Below are 17,079 nucleotides of genomic sequence, written 5' to 3'. Positions count from 1 at the left end.
TTTTGGAAAAGCTGTGTGTTGTTCCATCACATGGAGGGAGAATGCTGCTTCAGAAGCGGAGTGTCGATCTTAATTCAACATAACATTCAGGAAATCAATGTCAGAGGCTACATATTGCACATCACAAGGTAAAAAGAAAAGAGAAAATGTACATTATCAATTTTGATAGAAAATAGATTGCACATGACCTCCCCTTCCCTTCTTCCACCCTCTCATAGCAACCAAAGCAGGAGAAAGAAGAACTGGTGTGCTGCTGCAATGCAGATGGATAGTGAAAAATAAAAGAAAGCAAGTTCACCCTTTCCCTGGAACAGAACAAACAGTAGTCCCACATTATACAGTCCATGACATGAGATGAAAAAAGAATGATTAGAAACAATAATACAGAGGGCTAGGTTTTCCAGAGTATCTGATTTGCACTACTAGCACATCCAATTGCACGGTCAACAGTTTGGGTTATTTATTTCACTTTCTTTTTACTTTTTCTTATATAGATAGAATGGATATTTTTTTTTGTATTTTCTCCTTTCATGTGTTAACTGCAAACATTTTGAATTAAAAAGAATAGGTTTAAAGAAAGGGGGCTACCGTCATTCCTTCCCACTCTGACTTTTCCATTTGGTATGGGATTTATTCTCAGGATATTAGTGAGTTGGGGTTATGATGATGAACCAAGAAATGAATTTGAAGGATGGTTACACACCCAAAATTTTTGACTATATCTACGGAATTGCACCTGCCAGTGAAACTTCTCTCCATAGAATTCAAATCTGCTTTTGAGGGGGGTGTTGGTAGTCATGCAGAGGAGTGAAGGGCTAAGCAGGGGAAGCTGTGCGCGCGCACGCACGCACACACACACACACACAGACACAGATCTAGAAAGAGTGCAGAGAAGAGCAACAAAGATGATGAAAGAGGATCTTGAGGCTAAATCATTGAATGGTTAAGGGAACTAGATATGTTAAGACTAATGAAGAAAAGGCTCAAGGGAGACATGAAAGCCGTCTTCCAATACTTGGAGGAATGTCACAGGGAAGAGGGAGTTGCTTTATTAACCATACTGATGGGTGGAAACTCATCAAAGGGAGATTCAACCTGGAAAGGAGGAGGAATTTCCTGACAGCAAGAAAGATTAGTCAATGGAATAGCTTGCCTCATGGAGTTGTGGGTGCCCCATCATTGGAGGTTTACAAGAAAAGATTGGACAAACATTTGTCCAGGTTGGTCAAAGAAATCCTACTTTGGACAGAGGGTGGGACTAGAAGACCTCTAAGGTCCCTTTACGTCGCATAATTGTAAGTATTTTGAATAATGTTAGATTTGGCCAACATTTCAGTAAAGGTTGCAGGAAAGGCGGGGGGGGGGAGTCATATTGATTTGTTTATAACTTATTCTAGCTTGTATTTTATTAAAAGTGATTATGTAGGGAAAATACAATAATAAAATAATACAAATGTCAAGAATTAAAACAATGCACACACTTAAATTACAGTACTTACAAACATATCAGATTACAAATAATGATGATGATGATAATAATAATAAACAGGACAGGTTAATAACCAAACCAGACTGTGCCGTGTTGAGTATGAGTTCAGCCAATGAAAGAAAATAAATGGAAGGATCTCAAAAACAGCCCAAAGAGGATGGGTAGAGGGCAGTGGATGGGCAGCCTATAGAAATTGTCCTTTGGGTGGAAGGAAACGGGAGAGGCATGTAAGGAGAAAATAATTGGATGTTCAGAAGGAGAAGGAAGGGGTGGAGCAGGAGGAGGAAGAATAGGAGGAGGAGGAGGAAGAGGAGGAGGAGAAGAGGAAGAGAAGGAGAAAGAGGATGAAAAGAGAGGAGGAGGAGAAAGAATCCTTTCTGCAAATGTGTTAAAGATTCTGCTTGTTAAAACTAAACAGATTTTGAGACTGAGATGGCATTACACTGGCTGTACAGCTACAAAAAGGCTACTAAAAATCAGGTGGATATCAAAATATTAGAAAACACCTAAAACCTGCAAAGTTGAGTGGAGGGAGAGAATTAAGAAAGAATGGGGGGAAAAAACCCTCCAGGATAACTTGCTTGATTTAATAAAGATTTCAAGGAGGATGGAGCATGCTCTGTGTTGCTAGGTGGGTGGGGAGGAGTGACAATTGTCAAAACAGCAGGTGTGGTGGTCTCCCTTCTTAGCCTTTCACCCCTCTACATGAACCACAACACAAAGAGCGATGTATCCCTGGTTTTTGGAATGGTTGAATTAATCTGAAAGCGAGCCTGACTGCCTGTCTGAAAGAACCCCTCAAGGGGCAAGTCTCTCTGACCCCCCCCCCACTTTCTAAAAGCTTAAATAAGAAAAGGTCATCAGAGAGAAGGCTTGCTGTCAGTTTGAACCCCATCTTTTCAATCCCTTCTTGGGGCTTTCCAGACATGTTGTTGAGCTGGCTGGGGACTATTGCATAGTCCAATAGCTGTAGAAGGCCCTTTAAACAACTGGCCCTTTAAAAACATTTCCAAAAGAAAAACAGAAATGGCACCTCCCCACTTCCCTCAGCCGCACAAAGGGAAGCTACTGGTGCCTTTGTCTGAAATTACCCAAAGTGCCCTCTGGAGGGAGCCCCATATCCCTCCCAATGGGAAAGTCAGTTTAAAAATGATGCTTTGGGGATCTGTTTTTAAAGAAGAGATAATTGTAAACAGAGAGGGGATGAAAAATCACTAGCCTTGTTTATATTTGTGGTGGAAGTTGGAAATAACTTCTTTATATATTTCTTTTACTTTATTCTTTCTTTTTTCTATTCTTTCCCTCTCATTTTTTTCCTTGTACCCTTTTCCCTTCCTTCCTTCCTCTTTTCCTTTCCTTTCCTTTCCTTTCCTTCCTTCCTTCCTTCCTTCCTTCCTTCCTTCCTTCCTTCCTTCCTTCCTTCCTTCCTTCCTTCCTTCCTTCCTTCCTTCCTTCCTTCCTTCCTTCCTTCCTTCCTTCCTTCCTGTCATCTTTTTAAGGTTCAGTTCATGTTACATTTTACTGTTACAATTAAATAGCTTTAATTGTATCTCCTTTAAGTTATCTCCTTTACTTAATTTAATTTGGTATTTCCTTTAGCTCAAAAAAAGTAATGTATTCCAGGCTCAACTTCTGTCATTTTGCTTCTGGAATGCATTTCTAATTTCCACCAGGGTTGGACATTGTTTTCCAAGGCTCCACCAACGGTCCAAATAGCATCCTCATAAGAGATAGCAGCCAAGTGTTATATGATGGCAGTTAATATTTCACCTGAGATTTTTTTACACTAAGTTACCGGGTAGTACATCTTATTTATGTTCATAATCTAGGGGCGTCATCTTGCACTCCATTTAGAATAGGATTTCTATTTTTATTGGCAAGTATCATGTACAAACAACAATTTGAACAATTATGACAAAATATATCAGGGACTATATAGTGAAGAAACCCTATATATATATCATGATTAAAATCTAAAAAAATAAGGAAAGAAACAGAAAATAATAAATGGAAAAGAAAGATAATCTAATATATTTAATATAAAATTAATCCATAAACTTATTACTAATTCTAAACCACAAGGAAACATATGAAACATATTACTCCATCTTTTCATTTGGACAACAAAAAGACGTTTAAAAAAATGGGGGGGAATAACAAACACCTATCTTGAATTCATTCTTTAATATTAGGAGGATACATTTCTTTCAAATTATACAAAATTATTTTGGTTGAGTCCCAAGCTCCATATGGCGAAATCTCTTCATAAAATGACAGATTCTATATTTTTTAAAATATAATTCAACGTAGCTTAACCGTCTTTACTATTACTAGATAAATCATGTCCTACTAGGTCATTGGTATTTCCACCCCAAATTCCTCAATGCTATGAGCAATAATTTTAATGTTCTGCCTAAAAATTGGGATGTATTTGCTCTGCAAACAGCCAATGTTGAACTGTAAAGCACAAACATCAGGCCAGGAAATGATTTATGACATTTTGTATTATGTCTTAAATTGTTTTATGATAATGCTTAAATCATAATACATTTTGAAAAAAAAAATGGCCAAATTTCAATTCCATGAGAATCATGGGTCCTGGATTTTGGATATTTCTGTAACCTAGCTCATCTGAGTATCTTGGTTCAAAATATTTTCCTACGGTACACCGTTTCACTCAGTTAAAGATTACAGGAATCATAGTTTTAGTATAGTTTACAGATATTTGTTTCCTGAAATTGTACTAACACATACTATAGCTTGAAACTTGAAAGGGGCTATGGCTGGACAAGACCAAATGATATGAGTTGAAGTTTGGTCTAGTGGTCAAGGCACCAGGATAGAAAGCAGAAGATGGAGACCATGAGTTCTAGTCCTGATTTAGTCATGAAAACCAGTTGGTCTAGTGGTCAAGGCACCAGGATAGAAAGTAGAAGATGGAGACCATGAGTTCTAGTCCTAATATAGTCATGAAAACCAGTTGGTCTAGTGGTCAAGGCACCAGGATAGAAAGCAGAAGATGGAGACCATGAGTTCTAGTCCTGATTTAGTCATGAAAACCAGTTGGGTGATCTTGGGCCAGTCATTCTCTCTCAGCTCAGCTCACCTCACAGGATTAATATTGTAGGGACAATAGGAGGAAGAAGATTTATTGTATATAAATTCGTCACTTTGAGCTATTTGGAAAAATAATAAAGGCAGGGCACAGGCAAACATACAAATAAATGAATATATATTTCTTACATTTTAAAGTAGAATGTTCAAAGATGGTTTTAATTTAAGATGGTTTGAAAATACTGTTTCCTGTTACAAAATGCTATTTTGTACACAACTGCTTTTCAATACGCTTCTTTTATTTTAAATTCCTAAGGGCTATGTTACCGGTAGCCCCCCTTGTGTTCCAAATGTAGTACAATATTAAGATATTATAGTAGAAACAGATACATAAGCCCATACCATAGCACATTGATTAAAGTTACTGATCTTTCCCACAGATCTGAACAACTACAAATCAATATGGTTTGGGACAATCCCACAAAAACTGAAAAATCTCGGCTTCTCCAGGGAGGTGTTTCTTACATACAGTATTTTTAAACAACACACCCAAGACCTGGAAGTCCGACAGGACCAGCATGCTCTCTCTAAGAATGTCTTTCTCACCAGCCAAGCCCCCTTTTACAAACCAGCAAAACACTTACACATTGTTTCCAAATTCCAAGGAGCACTAACTGTTTAGCTTTTGTATTTAGAAGGCCAATACAAAAAAAGTCCCCAATAAGGTAAGTCTGTGCCCTGTGGAGAAGGGGCTGTTTAAACTACAACTCGTGTCCTTTTAAACTGTACCCTTTTCTAAGGATGCAAGGGCCCTCTATAAGGACTTAAGGACTATATTGCCTTACCTGGTAAAAGAGCAGGGAAATTCTAATCTTGTTAATGTGCAGCTGTTGTTATCAGATCAGTGTGATTCAGTCTCTTTAAATGTAGCTAAATTTTGTTATAAAGGTAAAGGTAAAGGTTCCCTTGCACATGCGTGCTAATCGTTTCCGGCTCTACGGGGCGGTGCTCATCTCCGTTTCTAAGCCGAAGAGCCAGCGCTGTATGAAGATGTCTCCATGGTCATGTGGCCGACATGACTCAACGCCGAAGGCGCAGAAAGCGCTGTTACCTTCCCACCAAAGTGGACCCTAATTTTCTACTTGCATTTTTTACATGCTTTCAAACTGCTAGGTTGGCAGAAGCTGGGACATGTAATGGGAGCTCACTCCGTTACGCAGCGCTAGGGATTCAAACCACCGACTTTTCTGATCGACAAGCTCAGAATCTTAGCTACTGAGCCTAAAATTAGGAACTTTTATTATTCAGTGATGAAAACATCAATTGTAACACTTTATCTTGCTTTGTTTTTACTTTATTTTTTATTTTTAATGTGGTTTTTTTTGCACTTCTGGTCAGTAGTCATAATTGAAATATTCCTTCATTCATTAATAGATACAAACTGATATAATGTTAGTGATAATTGTAGATATAAATATCTAAAGTTAACTTACAACAGAGAGCTTTTTGGGAAAGAAGTAGAATATAAATCTTAGCAATAAATTATATGAAAACCAGTTTGATATAATGGCAAAAGCACCAGGCTAGAAACCAGAAGGTTGTGAGTTAGTTGGGTGACTTCAGGCCACTTTCTCAGCCCTTGGAAGAAGGCAAACCATTTCTGAAAATTTTGCCAAGAAAACTACAAGGACTTGTCCAATTACCAAGAATTGAGAACGATTTGAAGAATGATTTGATCTGCATCTGCATCTGCATGTACACACACACACACACACACACACACATTCACACACTGCAGTATCAGGAGCTCTGTTGGTTGCAAAACTTCTCCTAAAACTAAAGTAGGCTGAGGAACCATCTGTAACAGTTAATGACCAATTGTAGGACAATGAAAATAATGATGCCAGCTGGGATTTTTACAAGTGTCAACTTAATTGCAAGGAGAAAGCAGAAGAACGCTTATCACCCAAAATATTCTCTCTCATTTTCTCTAAATTAGTTTACAATCTCCTCTAATGAGACTCAACAAAATATCACATGGAGGCTTCCTAGCCAATGATGATTAGACAAAAGCAATGAGATGGCTGTGAAATCATTAAGATTGTTGTAGAGACACACACCAGAAGAAACTACAGAGAGTGGGGGAGGGGAGGGAGGGAGGGATGGAAAGAGGTAATCTTAATGTTATTTGTGGATTTTCTCCATAATTGCCATTTTGTAATTTCACCAATCAAGCCCTACTTACATTCAGCCAAGTTTTATTCAAGATCCCGCTCCCCCCCCCCAAATTGTAGGTTCACTGACACACTCTGAGGGCTGGATGGTGCTGATACTTCATGGCTCTGTTTTCAGAATATCCCCTGCATATAGATGGCTTTATTCATATTCCAGTCTTCACTGAGTAGCAAGAAAGATAATTTTATAGCACTTAGGAACAATATTTCCAGCAATGAAATACTGCCGATTAAAAAAAGAAAATATGTTAATTTATAGTAGTTCCTTTTGTAATACTATAGAATGAAAAGATAGTAATGTTCTTGCAAATAGCTTCCTTCTCCAACTTGATATCCAACAAATATTATGGCTGGAAAATATTGCAAATTGTAGTCCAGCATATCTGAAAGGTATCAGTGAAGTGACCAATGAAGTTTGCATTAGTTTGAAAAATGTGCCCAATGTTGATCTGTCCTCCCCCTCCCAAAACCAGGACCAGTAATCTTGTGTGTGTAACAGGTCCTATGTATGTTCATTAATGATGTAAGTTGACTTATTACATCACTGGACTCTGTTGCAAAATTTACAAATAACAATGTAAAAATAAAAATGTAAAACTCAGCATAGAGTTGTAAATCCTCTCTTTTCTCCAAACTAATTTTTTTTGTTAATTAATTGCTAAAGTTACAGTGATTCTAGGCAACAACAAGCAGATTAAAAACAAAAACCACTACGTTGAAACAATTAAAAAAATTGACAGTTGGAGAACAAAAAAATAAATCAGAAAAGAATAAGAGGAAAAGACTCTTTCAGTCAAGGTTAAGGGCAGCATATGTTTTGCTGCCCCCCTCCCCATTCATTTGAATATATAAAAGAACAAAAACTCAAGGTGGTATTTCTTAGCAGTTAATTTTACTTAGGTGAACTATACTTTTACTAAATTATAGGCATATCATCAGCTTTTTTGGAAGCCACTCAGTTTTATAAAGAAAGGCGAAGCATAAACGATCATAATCATATGATTTTGATGATTTATCACCTGTTGCTTGTATGTACACAGAAAGATTACCCACCAGAGACAAATTCCTTGTGTATCCAATCACACTTGGCCAATAAATAATTCTAAATCTAATTACAAATGTATACACACACCCAGGAATTAAATATGGGTTTTGTAGCAGAACTGCTGAGGCATAGAGGGCTGGAGATCTCAAAGGACCCAAGAGGTTCTCTAGAATTTCATACCCTGGCTTCATCTCCAGTTTTGCGGTAGCAGCTTGTTAATTCCCACTGCCTCATCTAAAGGCATGGTTCAATACCATCCTCTCCCTAACCCAGTGCATGAGAGGTAGGACTCTCTCATATTGTTCTTTACGACAGTTCAAAGGTAAAGAATGCATAAGTTGAAATATTTTTTTACATTGCATTCTCTGACCGCATAGCTTATAAGCAGCAATTCAAGATTTCAGCCCATCTCCCCACTTTGAAACCTAAACCAATCAATACCAGGACCAAACAAGACCAAACCTTATTTTCAAAAGACAAAGATAAAAAGTCTGCAGTCTGAAAGAGATATTTATTGAGAACATTGCAGTTGTTCTGGCTGGCAAGAGAACTATATTTCTAACGAGTTTACATCGTACAATCAATAGTATGTTGATATTTATGTTACAGCATTGGTAGTATTAATTGGTTATAATGTTAAAATATTACTTGACAAAAGATGGACAAAAAAGTGATATGATACTGTTCATGTATTGATGTTGATGTATATATATAAATAAAAAAAAACATTAAAAAAAAGTGATGATAGTGGTTCTATAGTTAAACATGCCCACTTGAATGACCTCCTATAAAGTGGAGACACGGGCTACTGAAAACATTTGGTCCCAACTAAAATGTTGTACAGTACTTAATGATGGAACACAATGTAAGTAAGTGCTGAAGTCAATGCTTTGGATATCAACATTCTCTGGATGAAAATGGTGATAAAGTGTTATAATACTTATATCACCTGAGTTTTAAGTTTCTTGAATATCCTTAATAAATGCTACCATGTCTATAGTGTTGTTTCTATTATTCAGATTCCTAACATTATATTTGGATGCACCTTCATATCCAAGTTTAATTTCAGAATGACAACAAAATGCAACAATGCATCAGGTTACATATTAAGTCAAGGATCAACAATATGCCACTTCCAGGCACCGCTATGTACCGATGCTATAACACTGATGTGCACCAGGTTCTGGGTCCCATCTAAACATTTCTTTAATAAAAATAAATACATAAACAAGAAGCTGGTGCAGGCAAAGCGAAATATACTCCTTCAGCATGTTATTTTCAAAAATGTTTTTGAGCCCCATGGATAGCAGGTAACATTTTCAGAAGGATAATTTATCTATTAGTGCTTTTTTCCCCAGTAGTCACAGCCAGTAATTTTATTAACAGATCATTCTTATAGGGCAGCCATTTTATAAGTGTGCCCACTAAATGCACTGAACATTTTGAATGTGCTCCTATCTCTAAAAGATTGCTTACTTTTGTTCTAGGAAGCAAGGGACTATGTAAACCTCCTATGGGAGACTCATATGGACATTAAATGTGTGGTAAAGGTAAAGGTTCCCCTTGCACATATGTGCTAGTCGTTCCCGACTCTAGGGGATGGTGCTCATCTCTGTTTCAAAGCTGAAGAGCCAGCGCTGTCTGAAGAAGTCTCCGTGGTCATGTGGCCGGCATGACTAAATACCAAAGGCGCATGAAATGCTGTTCCCTTCTCACTAAAGATGGTTCCTATTTTTCTATTTGCATTTTTACATGCTTTTGAACTGCTAGGTTGGCAGAAGCTGGGACAAGTAACGGGAGCTCACTCTGTTATGCGGCGCTAAGGATTCGATCCACCGAACTGCTGACCTTTCTGATTGATAAGCTCAGTGTCTTAGCCACTGAGCCACTGAGTCCCTAAATATGTGGTATAGTGCTTACATTTATTTATTTATTTATTTATTTGTATCCTGCCTTTATTAGTTTTTTTTAAAATCACACTATCACCGCTCCTGCGCGAGCTGCACTGGCTTCCTGTGGCCTATCGGGTGCGTTTCAAGGTTTTGATAACTATCTTTAAAGCGCTCCATGGCTTAGGACCTAGTTACTTGCGGGATCGTATTCTGCCCCATACATCCCTGCGACCAATTCGCTCGCACAGAGAGGGGCTCCTCCAGGTGCCGTCCGCTAGACAATGTCGTGGGGCGGCGCCTAGGAGTAGAGCCTTCTCTGTGGCGGGCCCAGCCCTGTGGAATGACCTCCCTCCGGATATTAGGAATACCTCTGACCTCCGCTCCTTCCGTATTAAGCTTAAGACCCACCTATTCCAAGCAGCTGGCCTGGCTCAACTTTGATTTAACCATATCGCTCCTGACGGGTTTTTAACTGGGTTTTTTAATTACATTTAATTTCTAGGGGTTTTAAATACAGTATTTTAATTGTTTTTATTAATCGATCTCCTCCTTATATATATGTATGTATGTTTTAGTGTACCTTGTTATATGTTTGTTTTGTTTGCATATTTATTTCGAATGTTTTGTTGTACGCCGCCCCGAGTCCTTCGGGAGAGGGCGCAGCTAAGAAATAAATATATTATTATTATTATTATTATTATTATTATTATTATTATTATTATTATTATTATTATTATTATTATTATTATTATCAGCAAAGATATCGAACACACTTTCCTCCTATTTTCCACACAACAATCTTCTGAGGTAGGTTGGGTTGAGAGAGAGAGAAAGTGATTGGCCCAAAGCTACCATGCTGGCTTGGACAGCAAAGCCAGAACTTGAACTTCACAGTCTCCTGCTTTCTAACCTGCTGCCTTAACCACTAGACCAAACTGGTTCTGGTTGGACTGACACTGAGAAGACAAAAACTGAAAACCTTTATTCAGTGACTTTGGGCCAGTCATTATCTCCCTCAGCCCAATCCATCTTCACAAGTTGTTGTGAAGAAAATTTGTAGAACAGAATGTTACATACAATGCCCTTAGCTTCTAAAGAAAAAACAGGTCTAATAGTAAATCAATAAGTGCTGAGACTGCATCCCCCAAAAGACATATGTGAAACTAAAAACCATGTCAAGTTTGAAAGATTCTAGATATTATGTGGAAAATACAGCTGAAATTGACCAGAAAATCTTTTCAATTTACCACACCCTTGTTTTTGAAGAGTTCAGAAAAAGTTATTCTTCATAGTTGAGGGCCTTTTCTGAACTCAGCATTTGATTCTTGAATTGTGAAGTGCCTATTATAGCAAAGCACAAAATACATTTAGGGGTTTATAGTTATAAGAGGAAAATTCTTTCCCGCAACCCTAAAATGTAGCATGTTTCTAAAAGAATGCTATCTGTGCCACATGAGAGAAATTCAAGAATTTCACTTCATGATTGCTTTGCTCAATGATAGCAATAGACCATAATTGGTCTCTCAACTAACGGTACAGCACTTAAAGCTCATTGTGTATTCCAGATTGATGCCGAGAATGCTGCCACAATAGTCCCAGGCTGCCTTGATAACAGTTGTGAGATGACACAAATCCAGCATTGGTACAAAGAACCCTCTTTGCAATTCGGCAGGAGTCTTTTTAGAACTTATTATGGCAGGGATATCTTTGGCGGAGGTGGGGTGGGAGTGAGTGGGGAAAGAGGAGCGATAGCAACCAGATTTATTTTTCCTCTTGAATCCCTTCTACACTTTAAGGCTATTCTCTTCAGCAGGAGTCTTTCATTCTCACTTCCATTCCATGCATCAGGAGGCCGAGGTTCACTGAAACACTGGTTCATCACTGCAAAGTTTGACTGGAATAGAAGTAAATATAGCAGGTGCTGGAGAGGTTAATCTCAAGATGTGTCTGGGGGTATTTTGTTTTGTGGCAAGAACAGGGCCTGAGTGGCAGTGATGGGTTTCTAACCGGTTTACTATTGGTTCGCTGAGAGAGGGCGTTTTGTGCATGCGCAAAGAAGAGACCGGGGAACTGATTTGGGGGTGTGACAGGCCTGGGTCGCTGCCGGTTGCACTGACCCAGGCTGGAAAACCACTACCGCTAGGAACCCACCTCTGCTAAGTGGGCAAATGTGAGCTCTGCTGGGATTGGATCAAAAGTCACAGGGTCCAGCTTTCAACCTGTGCACTCAACCAGGTGTCTCCAGAAAGATCATAAACAAGGTATCATCTTCTACAGTACTTATTTCTCAGCGTCCTCAGCATTTCAGTTCTGAAGTTCATGTAGAACACTCATGAAAACTGTAGTAATCATGGTTAGGCTTATCTTCATGGCATGAGGTGGCACAGCGGTTAGATTGCATTATTGCAGGCTAATTCTGCCGATTGCCAGCAGTTTGATCCTGTCCGGCTTAAGGTGACTCAGCCTTCCATTCTTCTGAGGTTGGTAAAATGAAGACCCAGATTGTTGGGGGTGATATGCTGACTCTGTAAACCCCTTAGAGAGGGATGTATGAAGCGGTATATATGTCTAAATGCTATTGCTATGTATGATGTCTGGTTCTTGAGAACTTCCATCATGCAGTGGTTGAGATGTTGGACTAGGACTGGGAGATGCCGATTGAAATTAATCCTCTGCAACTCAGTTAATGACTCTGACCAATCACCCTTTTTGCCCAATCTCCCTTACAGAAATGTTATTGTCGTTGTTGCTATTGTTGTTGTAAGGATATACTGAAGGAGAGTCCCATGTAAGCTTCTTTGATTTCTAGGAGAAAAGGTGAAGCAAAAATAAATTCCCCTTAGAGCTGGTAATCAAGCTGTTTGACCATTCCAGTTGTGACTATATCACTGTCTCACTATATCCTGCACATTTGTCCCACCCTTTTGAGAGGAGCAGCCAGATAAATATGATAAATAACTTAACATCTGTTGGCAATTTCTTCTCTGGGTTTGTTATTTTGCTTTAAAGGTTTCTTTAATTGATTACTATATTATTTAAAAGTACAACAGCACTCTTACAGTATTCCTTATTGTTCCTCTCTGCTCTCCAAATTTCTAGACTATTGGTACAGGAGTGACATATCAAGCCTTGGAACATAGGACCAGGAACTTCTTACACATAAGGCTTCAGCTGTAACCACCACAGTGCAAGATATTATGACATCATTTTGCTGGGAATGAATTATGTAATCTTAAATGCAGTTGCAGTTTAGTTTTAATTAAAGAATGTAAGACTGCCAAATTTTAACCGGGCCTTTCTTTTACTCATATGCTTTTTCTCTGAATGAGTCTTTCTGTTCAGAACGATGTTTCAGTGGGAAATGTGATTTATTTTAGAATAACTTTAAGTATGTGTTGATTTTTGTACTGATTAGGTCTTATTTTGGGGGGGAAGTCTTCCACTGTCTCACCTCATGGCAGTGGCACCAACAGCCTCGCCCAGCAGGAGCCATGTGGCTTCAAGAAAGGCCTCTGCATCTGAGAAATGAACTCCAGATTGACATGCCTGGCGCCCCTCTCTCCCCCCGCTGTTTCACCATCAGAGGCCTTCGGAAAGGCTTCTGATGGTGAAAGGGAGGCTGGAGGGTGCTGCGCCCGTCAATCTGGAGTTCATTTCTTGGCTGCAGAGGCCTTTCCTGAAGACCTCTGATGGCAAAACAGAGGCTGGGGGCAACGCACAAGCGGTAGCAAGAAGCCACAGAGGAAGTGGGCTGACAAGGCGAGGCATGTGTCGGGGTGTGGGAGGCCTGGCTGCAACTGTCGTGAGGTAGGTTGGTGTGGGGCACATGGGGAAGCTCCACCCTAGCTTGATTTTTACCCATGTACCTCTCCCCATCTTGTGCAACCAGGTGCAACAGAGTGGGCGGGGTCTTAACTAGGGCTTATTTGGGGGATAGGGCTTATATTGAATGCACGTGTAAAAATCAAGCTAGGCCTTATTTTCCGAGTTGGTCTTATTTTCAGGAAAACACAGTAAATGTATTTATTATGTAAATAATAATGTTGCTTGAAGCAAAGAGCAAGATGCTTTCCTCGGTGCCATATCTGGTGGCACCAAACCAGATTGGCTACTAAATCTCAAATCAGTACTGGCAATGGAACAGATTCCTCCATAATTCTTGAGGACATCAGACTGGTTAGGGTGGTTCATCTCTCTTCAACATCTATTGTATAAGCAGCGCATGCTCTGCCAAATTCAAAACAATGGTTCTGATAAGAAAGGATTAATTAATTCCATGCATACCTATATGCATTTATTTGTGTGGATGTGTGTGTGTTCAGATTGCATATCCATCTTCTCACAAAGTCAGGAAATCAGGTGCTACCACATATAAGGTTCATTTTGTATGCATCAAAGAGGAGCACGGCCCATTCTATACATTTTTGGTATATAAATGATTTATATTCCCAGTGTATCTCAATTGTACTTAAGTACATACAGTTAATTACACACAGTTGCAACCTCTTCAGACAGAATGAGGGCATCACAATGGGGCTGAATCCCTGCACATTTCATTTTAATTATTACGGAGCATTAAAGCTTTTGTGGCTTGGCCCTATTTTCATTGTGAACCTTCTGCTCCTAGAAATGTGCAGGGATTCAGCCCCTCCTAGCATGAATGTTGTTTTGCAGCCTTATATATTTCTCTATAATGCTATAACGTATTGTGTCTTTCTAAGTTAATATAAAATAATATATTGATTTTATTGGAGGTAAATATATGGATTAAAATCCCCTTTGTATTCAGATGCATTAAATCACAATTCCTGTTACTCTAGAACAGAGGTCTTCAAATTTGGTAACTTTAAGACTTGTGGACTTCAATTCCCAGAATTCTCCAGCCAGAATTCGATGCATCCAGCCAGAATTCTCCAGCTGGCTAGAGAATTCTGGGAGTTGAAGTCCACAAGTCTTAAAGTTATCAAGTCTGGGGACCCCTGCTCTAGAATGAAGGTGATAACAATTTAAATCTAAGTAGACAACCTGTGACCAATGGGGTCATTCTTTTCACATATAATATAGGCTGGTACCATTTTCCTTCTCCTCATGACCCTCAGAACTGCCCCAGAGAAGCCTCCTCTTCCTCCTCCTTAGCTGACTCGCTAGCCAGTGAACTGCCTGCCATTTTGCTGGAAGGAGAAAGAACAAAAGGGAGCTGCAGACCATGAGGAAAACTGTACCCCGACTCTGCATTCCAGCATGTCCCCAAGGGCCTATTCCCTGCAGGGAGAAAGGGGGCTCACCCATCAACCACCAGTGCCCTCCAGCCAACCCTATCTTGCCATCAGGCGTCTGAGTCACTCCTTTGTCCATTTCTCACTGATCACCACCATTAAGAGTTTTTAAATTTCAGCATCAGTTGCAAAGCAGCCAATGGTCTCAGAGAGAGGCGGGAAAGAGAGTGGTGATATGCCCTCCCATTTTTCTTTCTACCACACACAACCTTCACGTTTCTGGGAAGTATAATTGGAAAAGTGTGATGGCGCTGAAGCAGCTACAACCTCACAGATTACCCCTACATGGCATGGGACCAGGATACCTGAAAAGCCATTGCTCCCCAATGGGACTACCCCACTCGTGCCAGTGGGAGAAGCCTGCTATGTATCTTATTTACAAATGAATTCCAGCAAGTGGATTCAAAGAAAAGAGCCTGCTGTGTTGTGGTCCCATCCCTGTGGAATTCTCTATCACCAGATAATTGCTTCTACCCTTCGGGAACGACATTCAAACTTGGATTTGCTGGTTAACCTGGGGCCCTGAGAGGTATGCTCACCGATGGAGGTGGCTGGGGGTGTAAGAAGACCTTGTTTCCCTATCTTTCCCTATCTTAGTCTCTTAGTTCTGGTTTCAATATAATATTAAAATCTTAATCTGTGTAGTTTTAATATTTTAATAATTTTTCAACTTGTTTTATAACTTGTAGGCTGCCCAGTCACCTTATAGGGGAAATGGGCAGCATAAAATTTAGTAAATTTTTAAAAAATCATTCCCATTGGAGTCATAGTCCCTGTAAGTTAGCCCATTTGAGTTACCTTTGTTTAATCATTGTTGCCCCTATACCTTCCAATTTTGCCCAATTGAAGGTGATAATTAGACAACAGAGTTATAATAGCATTCTAGATAGATCTGCTAGGCACTAGACAGGGAAGGTCTGGCCTAGTGTGACATTTGATGGAAGGTCCAATACAGTGGCTGGTTCCTATTGCTTCGGGCGAACTGGTAGTGGTTTGGTGCCTGGGTCACTGGAACCAAACCAGTTCTCCCAGTGGCAGCATAGGCACCACCAGTTTGTTTTTTGCTTCTATGCATGTGCAGAAGCATTTTTATAGTCCTTGAATGTCAAGATGCGGCTCTGGTGATTGCATCTGCTCTATGGGACAACCTGCCTTCAGTGGCCAGTGGTTAAGAGTATCCTGAAAACTGGTAAAGAAATGTTCAGGGAGCTTTCAGAGAATAATGGACTAGATACTTTTTTTGATTTTGGTAAGTTCAGTTTCTGTTTTATGAATCTTTTTTTTTAAAATCTATTTTTGCTTTATTACATTTTCTGATATTAGCAATCAGGGTTCTAGTGTGTCATTATAGCATACAAAAACATGTAAATAAAGATTATTTCCAAACAAGCAATTCCTTTGATGGATGGGATGAAGTTCTCCACCACTGGTCTATAGTCATGGGTTGAGACGCTAAATTGTGACACTGGCTGGTTCACACAATATTCTAAATCTTGTTTTGTTGCATATATATTTTGTTGAAGAAGTCACAATTGTCTCATTTTCCTAGGGTACAAAGCCAATAATCAGAATTTACTATCGTAACAGCTTGGTTTGCACATAAGTCATAATGTGGTTTTTTTGGTTTTGGCTGAATGTACTATGTGAATCCAAGTGTTGTTTGTAAACCATGATTTATGGCTCAGAGTCTTGTATGACCCCAGCCAGTTGAAGTTTAGTCCATAAACCTTAGTTAAAGAAATTGTGTCAATCCATCCATCCAGAATTTATTTCAGTACGCAATGAAACTACAAAAGGCATCATCTATATCTTTAGACTCTTTTTAAACAGGAAATAAGGGAGAAATAAATTGACTCAGATGTCTAGGAAGCTGGATTTTTTACCCCTACTGTGATCCAAATAACTCTATATGTGCTTCTAATTGCAAACTATTATAATATAATCCAAACTTTCCTTTTTGTCTAATATTTTATTAGTTGTATTTCCATATTTGTGCAATCTACTAATTCATTTAAAAAGATGTTTCAAATTTGAGTAATACCAGTTCAAAATAGTGTTATTGAGACTTATAAAGGCATTATATTGGTAA

Source organism: Natrix helvetica (genome assembly GCF_964273705.1).
Source record: "Natrix helvetica genome assembly, chromosome: 2".
Lineage (NCBI taxonomy): Eukaryota > Metazoa > Chordata > Lepidosauria > Squamata > Natricidae > Natrix > Natrix helvetica.
Note: the sequence above shows the minus strand (reverse complement) of the source record.